This window comes from Nannospalax galili, unplaced genomic scaffold, assembly GCF_000622305.1.
Source record: "Nannospalax galili isolate Female #2095 unplaced genomic scaffold, S.galili_v1.0 scaffold302, whole genome shotgun sequence".
Classification (NCBI taxonomy): domain Eukaryota; kingdom Metazoa; phylum Chordata; class Mammalia; order Rodentia; family Spalacidae; genus Nannospalax; species Nannospalax galili.
Window position 1 is genome coordinate 4,202,823 of NW_008350120.1, and position 9,204 is coordinate 4,212,026.

The following is a 9,204-nucleotide window of genomic DNA, read 5'->3' on the forward strand; positions in this document are numbered from 1 at the left end:
GTCATCATGATGGGGCCTCCTCCTTTCTAAGAATGGTCCTATCAGCCCCCGTGTCCATTAGGCAGTGAAACCTCCTGCCACCTATTTCAAGATCCATCTTGGGCCTTACACCAGGGATAATAGGGACTGTCCAATTTGCCTAGGTTTTTCTCCTCTCCCAATCCCTCCCTGAGGGCATTGTAAATGTAGCCGATCATGGGGAAGTCCTCCTTTTGTCAACGGGGCTGGAGGCTTCCCCCCACTTAGTTTAAAGGCTTTCGTTCAATATCAAATCTGGATTTACGTTCCTTTTGCCAATGGAGCCCTTTGCGACACTGGGGACAGGGCACAGATGGGGGTCCTTTTGATACCCCACCTCTAAGCTTAGGCCAGTTCTCTCACTGAGGGCAATTTCTTTTAATATGGCCAGTTTGGCCACAGCCAAAACATGGACCTTCTATCCCTCTAGGCCCCGTTGTTACCTGCTGTCCCAGATTAAGTGAATTAAATGCCTGGTTTAGGGCATGGGTCAGAGCATCTGTTTGCATCTGTAAGACAGCAGCCATGGCTTTGGTTTGCCCCCTCTGGGTTCCCACCTCCTTGGAGACAATTATCCATTTTCCATGGACCTGTCCTTAAGGCCAGCACCGGCTATCTTGTGATCAGCATCCATTCCATCCCATACTAAGACTTTAATGAGTAGGCCCCCCATCCAATTTTCTCTAAGCATTTAATCCTATGACCCTGACCTGTTCTGTATATGGGGCTGGAATGCTTGACTGTTGCTTCCCTGTGGCATAACGGTCACTTGAACCAGTCAACATCCCAAAAGTAATGGGGACCGGTGGATTGGCACTTGCATTCCTCTCAGCCTGTATCCTGCATTCCTCCTTAAAGAGGGCACACCATTTAATATATATAGGGCTAGGAAGGACTGCTTTGGCGAGGTCCAACCAATCCTTTGTAGTACACTGCTGATGAGCCAAGCCTTGGAGGAGAGTATCTACCCAGGGTGATCCCGGGCCATCCCCAGCCACCGCCTTTTTTTTTTTTCTTTCTTGACATTTTTAATGTTTATAAAAGGAACTCTTCAGGGTGAAGAGATGACTCAGTGGTTAAGGGCAACCACCGCCTTTTTTAATTCCTTCAAATCCTTCGCCTCCCAGGGATACCAGGGGTCAGGGCGCGTGCCTCCTGGGTTTACATTAATAGGATACGCTGCCACCCATGGTCTCACAGAAGCCTTCTGAGTGGGGTCAGAATCCTGGAAATGAGGACAGTTTTCATGGGTTTCAGGAAGCCCTGAAGCTGGCCAGGGCACACCCAAGGTGCTGCTTGGTACTTTGGCTGCTTTTGAATTCACTTCTGTTGCATTTCTGCCTTCTTCCTCAAACCCTTCCCATGATTCCCATGCCGGGGTTTCTGAAGGCTCGTCAGGAGGTGGTGCTGAGGGCTTAGGGCTCTCGGGCCAAAAGCATGCCTTTAAGGCTGAAATAATAAGGTAGAACTCCAGCAGCGGATCAACCCCCAATTGAACCTCCCTTTGTCGAGCTAGACGTTCCATGTGTTCCCATGTATCGCCAGTAAAAACATTAGCCCCAAGTAGCCAGGGAGCCAAATGAATCGCCTCTGCCCAAACCTTTTGAGCTACGAGATCTGACAAATCTAATCCCCTGCTTTTAAGTATATCTCTCAGCGCTTTAAGCGCCCGGTCCTCAGGCTTAAAAGTTGCATTACCCATCTTTGGGGTCTTGCTTGCCCCGAACCTCCTCGATTGGCCCCAATCCATTTTCCTTCTTTCTTTTCTTCTTTTCACCTTCCTTCGAGCGCCACGTTGAGTGCCAGATTCTGGGGACTTGAACCTGCGACCCCCGGTGAGGTGAGGATTGGGGATGAGTAAGCACGCCGTTCTCCAGCCCACGCTGCCCTCATTACCCGGGGACACTCAGACACAACAGGGAACCTAGTCAAGCTGGGACTCATTTATTGCAGGTGTTCCAGAGCTTAAAAAGGCACTGGAACTTGCCCCCCCCCAGGCTGTATCTTAAGGATGGTCACATGCTGATCACGCACTCCTCAGCACTGCGGAAGTATTCTTCAGACTTTCAAAGCAAGCCAGGCTGCGGCCCCAGTAACTTCCTTTCGGACCTATGCAAGGTGGGGCTTATAGGTCCCCCCACCTGCCTTTTTTTTTTTTTAGATAGGATCACACTATGTTGCTCTGGTTGGCTGAAGTTCACTATGTAAACCAGGTTGACCTCAAAGCCACAGAGATCTACCTTCCTGTGCCTCCTGAGTGCTGGGATTACAGGCATTATAACACCAAGTCTGATGATTTATTTATATTTTTAACTGTGTGTGTGGGGGGGGATATGCTCATGTGAGCGCAGGTCTGTGGTTAGAGGCATCAGGTCTTCGTGGAGCTAGAGTTTCAGGCAGTTGTGAGCAGCCTGATGTAGGTGCTGGGAACGGAACCCAGTCCTCTGCGAGAGCAGTTCGAGCTCCCTACTTCTGAGTCATTTCTCTAGCCCCTTTAATCTTTGTATAAGATGAATTAATACATTATCATTCAGGATGTATTTAGCATCTCCCAGACAACACTTAAATCCTACACTGTATGAAACACATTCTGCATGTATTACCTACAAAATGAAAATGTTGATTTTGTGTCTCTAGTATACAATTCAAATATTTGTGGAATGCTTCCATTGCTCTTTTGAATATTTTATTATTTTTGTTTCATGTATATGAGCATATTGCCTGCATGTATGTAAGTGTACCTGTGTCATGTAGTGTTTGCAGAGATCATACGAGGGTGTTGTAGTCCCCTGGAACTGGAGTTATGGACTGTTTATTAGCTGTCATGTGGGTTTTGGGAATTGAACCCATGCCCTCTGTAAGAGCAGTCAGTGCTCTTAACCGCTGAGCCATCTCTCCAGCCCCAGTTTCTTTTTCCTTTTAAATGTTTTTATTCATTTGAGAATTTCACACAATGCATGTTGACACTGAGACTCCGACTCCCTTCCGCACCCCCTCATCACAAACCCCTCAGATTCGCATCCTCTATCATCTTTTTTCTTTTTTTATTGAATTTTTGTGTATTTCATACAGAATACCTCAAACAATCTTAATCATCATTATAACCTCGTCGCCACCAGCACCCTCCCATAGCCCCCTCTCTGGAGCCCATATACTCTGTCATCCCTGTTAAGGCCACTGTGTCAAGTCAGTGTCCCCAGATGTTCCCTCTATTATTATTTCTAAATCATGTATGTGTGTATGTGTATTCGTATTTCAGTACAGTGCCCGCAGAGGCCAAAAGAGTTGCATCCCCTGGAGCTGGAGTTACTGGCAGTTGGAGGCTGCCCATGTGAGTGTGAGAACTCAATTTGGGTTCTCTACAACTGTATTTTCTTAACCGGTGAACCATCTCTCTAGACCCTTTACTCTTAAACACAGTCAGGTTAGTGGTGCACAGAAGTCACAGCAGAAGTAAGTACAGGAAAATGCTGGTTGCTATTTCTCGTGCCTCACCATGAGAACCGCCTCTGTCAGCGGGAGGCTTAGAGGAGGCCTGGGCTTCTCTGCAGGTCCTCTTCGGGGTGACTAGGACTGTGGTTGCAGAACCCGTGAAGGAAAGAAATCTCCGTGCTGCTGCCCCACTGCGGGCAAGACAGTAAGGGAGTGCTGTCTTATGATGGATGATCTTTCTTCTTCTGGGTCAGTTGAGTCTTGAATATTCCTGGCACAGTGGTGAAAGATGAGGAGATGCTCCCGGGTCTGTTGATATCGGGATAGTTTGGTGAGCGTGTTATCTGAGCACTTCTGTTGCTGTTGGGCCTACAGTGCTGTCCTCACACCAGAGAGACCATGTGTGCAGTACCCGGTAGTGCTTCTGTCCAGAAAAAACTGAGCCCAGAGCCCAAGCTCAGAGTCAGTGTGGGACTGGTGGCCAGGCAGGGATGGGAGTAGGGGTAAAAGGGGGTGGCATCTCAGAGCCTGTCCCGTACCAGCCCAGTAGAGCTCCTGCTGTTCCTCCCCCTGGGCCTCTGTCTGACTCACTACATGGCTACCGCTGTGTGTTCTTTCTGCATCCACAGGGCTCCCCCTCAGGACCTGCATCCTCTTGTCTTCACTCTGTGTGTGAGGCACTGGTACCCAAGGAATAGCCCACTGTGAGTGGACTAGTGACCTAGTCCTCCTCAGGGAAAGCAGCTCTGTCCTCAAGGCCGATGAAGAGATGCTTGTGGCTGACTTGGGTAGCACTCCTGTACCATTCATGTTGTTTCTGACAAACACAACGTGCTGCCTTCCCACCCGCTCTACGTTGATTATGTTATGACGGAAAAACACTGACCAAGCCTCCAGCTTGGGTATAGGAATGACTTACAACATGGACAGACTCTGGACAAATGGCTTTTAGCTTGTTTATAATGTAGACACGCATACTGAGCTGTGTGCTCCTCCTGTGACCTGGGCATGTGGCCTTAATCTCTCATGATCCTTCCTTGCCCTGGACCCAAAATAATGTCTGGGTGTATGTGTGTTTGTTTACATATCAAGCACTGCAAATAGCTTTTTTCATTGAAATCAGTGAGAGAAACTGATAACACCTGTTTGTGGTTGTGTGCATGCTGGTCCAGGTCAGTAAGGATCAGAACGTGCAAAATTCTTTTCAGATAAGATAAGGGTCTGGCTTTTATGTCCCCATTTCATGCCGGGTTTACTGTCTGGGTAAAATAAAGAGCAAGGTCTTGTTTGAGAGCACAGTTCTAAGAGAAATCTCAAGTAACAGATTCTTGCAGTTTGGGTCTGCTCTTGGCTTAAAATGAATGGTAAGGGCCAGGCTGATTTTATTCAGGCATAACTGCAATGTGGCATTACATAGGAAACACCGCATTTGGGGAAGAAAGGCAGTCTGTCATTAAGGGAGCCCGAGGCAGGAACCCGGGGACAGGGATCATGGGTAGAAGAAGCTGCTTCCTGGCTCGTTTCCCCTGGCTTTCTCAATTACCCTCCTTACACAGCCCAGGCCCACCTGCCCAGGGATGGCACCCCCCACAGCGGGATGGACCCTCCTACATCAATTAGCAATCAAGAAAATACCTCTCAGACATGCATAGGCCAATCTGATCTGGGTAATCCTTTGAGGTTACCTCTTCCCAGGGTCTCTAGCCTGTGTCAAGTTGACAGAACCTAACCAGCTCACCATCCTCAGTAAAGCCTTGGGCTGGAGATGCCCTCACGCCTTGTGCACATGACGCTTACTCTACAGACCCAAGGCTGAGGAGGTGCTGCTCTTCCAGGTGTGGTTGGAGCTCAGACCCTGGGGACGCTTCAGCCTCAGCACCTCCTCCCGTCAGCCCTGGCAAGAAATGCCCAGGTCGCAGAAGGAAGAGGATTGGGCATCCTCACGGGATGAGTTTGCACCCAGTGGCAGCAGCTGGTCCCTGCTGGTTTTTGTCTGCACCTCACCACATGTTGCATAGGATGTTCCTCTGACAGGTAAACTATGGACGGATGCCTTCTTCCCAAGCTTGGTTGCACCCGCTTGCCTAGGATCGTCATACAACTTGACTGTTAATGCTCAGAAAGAAAGGAGGGGCAGAGAGAGTGAGCCACACCTCCCGACCAACCAGTGGGTTCTAGTTGCACGAGTAGGAGGGGCGGAGGGTATATGAGATGAGGCAGCTGTGGGGAGGGTCTCTTGCCATTTTGTGTGATTGGTGGGAGGTGACCTCCATGCCCAGATGGATTTTCCAGTGATGCCTTAGGAAGGGAGCACCCACACGCCTGTGGGTAAACCCTTCCTCACCCATTGCTCAAAGTAAGCCCAGTAAACTCACTGGTTTCCCAAACAGCAGTTTAGTGAGATTGGACCTCAGATTGGTTGTAGGGACTGTTAGATAAAAGCTGGGCAGGGAATAGCCGCAGGAGACATAGGACTCCAGGAAAGCAAAGTTGATTTCTTAGGATCTCTGGTGGCTGGCAGCTCAGCTGGGAAGAGAAAGGCAACCACAGCCTGCTGACTGCTGAGGAAGTTTTTATAGGGGGTTGGGGAATGTGGAAGGTGGCAAAATAATCTTTAGTTTCAAGGGAAGTGGCTTGAACTGAGACAGCTCTTACATCAGTGGGTCTGGGACCTGTTTATCTTCCAAAATTATCTGGGGAACAGCTTTGTGCTGAGACAGCTCTAAATGTGGCTGCCTGGCCAGTTCCTGTTTTGCAAGGGGCCCTCATGGCCTGTCTCGTGAGGCTTTTTTTTTTACACTGGGAGAGGGTCGTCTGCAGACCTGGACTCTAACAGGGACCAAGGGAGTGGGGGCCTGACGTCGTTTGCGCCTCCCAGAAGGAATTTTAGCAGCACCACACTTCTTCAAAGTTGCCAGCATGACCACTGCAGTCTTCACCCCAGCTCTGCAGAGCCCCCCAGATCCTGGGGCAAGAGGGTCTCACCCTGGGCTCCTGCAGGACACACACCAGCTGAGGCCTCTCTGGTGGTCTCAAGTGAAGCATAGCCAACCTCCTGTGAGCCTCTCGAGTTTGTTAATCCCGACACCTCCTGGTCTCCCTCACCAGGCGGAGGCAGCCACTCCTTTAGTCACCGGGTCTCTGCCACCGCCAGCTGTTCTGCATCCAGGCGCCCATCTCAGGAAGCAGAGCCAAACACAGAGGCCAATCTGAGGAGCGGGAGCGGGAGCCGGAGGAGAGGCTGGAGACTTCCGGAGACTTTTGAAGAACTGAGAGGAGTATGCCTCAGCATTGACCACCAGAGGTCCCAAAAGACTTTGGGACAGTTGTCCAGATGCTGGTGGCGCCATCCAGGGCACCTAGCCTCAACACATCAGAGCAGGCCAGCCCCTTCCCCAGTGTGGTGAGAGATGCAGGACTCATACCTGTCTGTGTACTGTAGTTTGAGGTAACTCAAGAGGTATGGGGAGGGACAACGGCCCACCCAATGCTAAGACCTTCCATTACTATTTCCTTGAGCTAAAGGACCGTCTGCCTCAGGCCAAACATATTTGCACAGGTTCCCTGCCTACCCCTAGGACCAATTCCAGAAAATACTCAGTTTCAGCCAGTCGTAGCAAATGTCCCAGCTTTCTGGTATAAATGCCACAGGAAGGACGAATGATCTCAAACCAAGGTTTTTCCCTGCTGTGACCCACTTAGGAAGGGTGCTCGTTAGTTTAAAGTGCCAACTTGATTCCATCTAGGAGCACCTGGGAAGAGAGTTCTCCCCACCCCCACTTTTTTTTCTGAGATCGTCTCACCACGCAGCCCTACAAGCTGAGCCCTACACTGCATAGGAGGGGAAAACCCAGCTGGGTACAGGCAGCAGGCCAGGGTCTGTGTTTAATTTTCTCCCAGCTCTCAGCTGGGGATGTGAAGCTCCAAGTTCCTCCCTTGACTCCCCTGCACCGGGCCGCGTCTCCACTTCGGTTGACCTGTCACTAGCCAAGGTGCAATCCTCAGGAAGAAGCCAGGTTAGCAACTCACTTTTCTTGCTGCTCGAGTGTTAGAGGACTACAACCCTAGCAGCAGGGTCCCCCAGCACTCGAGGGAGATTGATTCTGACCCTGGGAGGTACATGGAGTCTTGCGGTGGAAGGGAGAACTTTCTGGAACGCGTGGTCTGGACCTGGGGCCCCAGCACTACTTGTTTATGCAGACAGACAAAAAAGAGCCATTTGTAAGACCACCCACCACACATCCACTGTGAGTCAGGTGCCCATGGATTTGTATTTTAAGTGTGAGTACCACATTTTCTTTTTAATTTTTCATTTTAAAAAATTTTATGTGTGAGCCGGGTGTAGTGGTCAAAAAAATAATTTTTTTTATGTGTATGAGTATATTGCCTACATGTGTGCAAATGCACCCATGCTGTGCGATACCCATGGAGGTCAGAAGAGGGCGTCAGATCCCCAGGAGCTGGAGTTACAGATGGTTGTTAGCTGCCATGTGGGTGCTTGGATTTGAACCTGGGTCTTCTACAAGAACAGCCAATGCTCTTAACTACTGAGCCATCTCTCTAGTCCCCATGCCCATGGATTTGAAGAGTGTAGGATAAGAAATAATTCCACCAAGAGTTATGTCTGACCCCAGCTCCCCTCCCAGCTCTTTCCTGAGCAAGCTGCAGGAGAGGAGTCAAATGTGCCCAGTCCTCCGAGGGCAGGCACTTGTCACTCGGGGATGCCCTGGCTGCTCTGCATTGTGGCAGCTCAGTAGTAGGCGGCTGCTCTTACTGAGCAGCAGGACCCTTCCTCCTCGGAGTGTCTCCCATTTTCTGGAGGCCTGAGCAGGAGAAGCCAGCAACTGGGCTGGTTCAGAAAGCGGTTCCCTCTTCTTCCTGGATAACAAGGACCCTGGGATCATGCTGGCTGGTGTAGTTACCGCTTCATGAATACTGACTGTTCTTAGCTCCTGCATCCAGACTCCCAGTGGAGACGTTAGAGGTGATGAGGTTCTGAAAACCATGCTCCTCTCCTGGTATAAATGCTGTGGGATGGAAGAACAATCCAGAAGTGGAGTTTCGTGCCTGGTGGAACCTGACTGCTCCAGGCAGTGATGAGCCTCTTTCACGCCACACCTGGTCAGGCCTCTGCTCTAGTTGCCATGCTTATCTCACACCTAAATTGTCCTTTCGCTGCCTGGCCCCTGTAAGGTTGGTTGGGAGACCGCTTAGCAGAATAGCATCGCAATGGCAGTGAGTCCTGGGCCGGCTTCCCACAGACGGGAGAAATGACTGCTTCTCCCCAGACTGTACAGTCCAGGGGGTAGAGCTGCAGACTTGAGGAGAAGGAGCCAGGAAACCACCCAGGCCACGCTGTCTTGAGAGATCTGTTGTTGCCCTTGCTGGGGCAATGGAGGCCTGGCACTAGACCAGCCAATGTCTGTGTGACTGACTCCAGGAACCTGGTTCACACCTGGAGAACCTTGATTCTCCATTTCCTTTTGGTGCTGGTGTTTTTGTCTAGACTGGATATTTCCAAGGTTTTGGTGTCTTATTCAGAGAACTGAAGAATCACACATAAATAACAAAGTAGCCAGGGATTTTATTCAGAAATAAAATGAAAGTGCAGGTTAGAAACACTGCCTGACTAAGAAGCATCTTAAAAGGTGTTCAACATCACTAGTAATTAGGGAAATGCAAATTAAAACCACTTTAAGATTTCATCTTACCCCAGTCAGACTGACTAAGATCAAGAGAACAAATGATACCAGC